The following is a 945-nucleotide window of genomic DNA, read 5'->3' as shown; positions in this document are numbered from 1 at the left end:
CTTCAGCTGAAGGTATGAATCTCTAATATAAATCCATCAACATTCACTTGAACAACTCCAATGACTGGAAACTCATTATAAAGGACAGCCAAATTTATTTCCAAAACTAGTGTTTGGGAAATTCCTAAAATTTTCTAGTTTTATAGAATGAGAAAGTATGTAACATATAGCTATCTTTTCTAATTTTGTCTTCTTAAACCACACACAATATGATTAATCTCCCTTTCCTACTATCATTGAAATATTTGAAGACATTTATGATATTATCCTTCAAAGGTCATTTGAAGACATTTATGATATTATCCTTCAAAGGTCATTTGCTTAAAACATTCCTTATTTATAACAATTTGCAAAAATTTTAGCATTCTTATTTCTCTATAGATAAGCTCCGGATTTGTTCGTTTTAAAGTGTAGCAGCTGGAGCTGAAAGTAATAGTCTATGTTACCATGATCTGTAGAGAGCAGAGAGGGAATATCCTACAACCTTTTTCTCATCACTATATTTCTAGTATTGTGCCTAACTTGAATTAGATGTTTTGGCACTTACATTGATAATTCATATAGAACTTTTATTTACCTAAAATGCTAAGTCCTTGTTATGTGTGCTGTCATTTAATTTAGCCACATCTCCGCTGTCCTCTATTACGATAGTTGGGTTTTTGAACCAAAACCCAGAACATTATCTGTATTCGTATTTAAGTTCATTACTTTATCACTCCCCCATGTAACAAGTACCAAGATGTCTAACATATAACACAGTGTAAAATTTGTCAAATAAGAGGAATGCAATATTATATAGAAAGACATGCACGCCATGAGCCACAGGTCTGGAAGCAGGGAGACTTCCAGACAAGCATCCTATGGGATGATAGGAAATATAAAGGTTCCTGGGAAGTCATGCAACTGGAATCAGTATCTCTTGATAAAAAGCTGAAAAAATGTGTT

This window comes from Pteropus vampyrus, unplaced genomic scaffold, assembly GCF_000151845.1.
Source record: "Pteropus vampyrus isolate Shadow unplaced genomic scaffold, Pvam_2.0 Scaffold56, whole genome shotgun sequence".
NCBI classification, from domain to species: domain Eukaryota; kingdom Metazoa; phylum Chordata; class Mammalia; order Chiroptera; family Pteropodidae; genus Pteropus; species Pteropus vampyrus.
The sequence above is the reverse complement of the archived record's forward strand: the minus strand, read 5'-3'. Positions refer to the sequence as shown.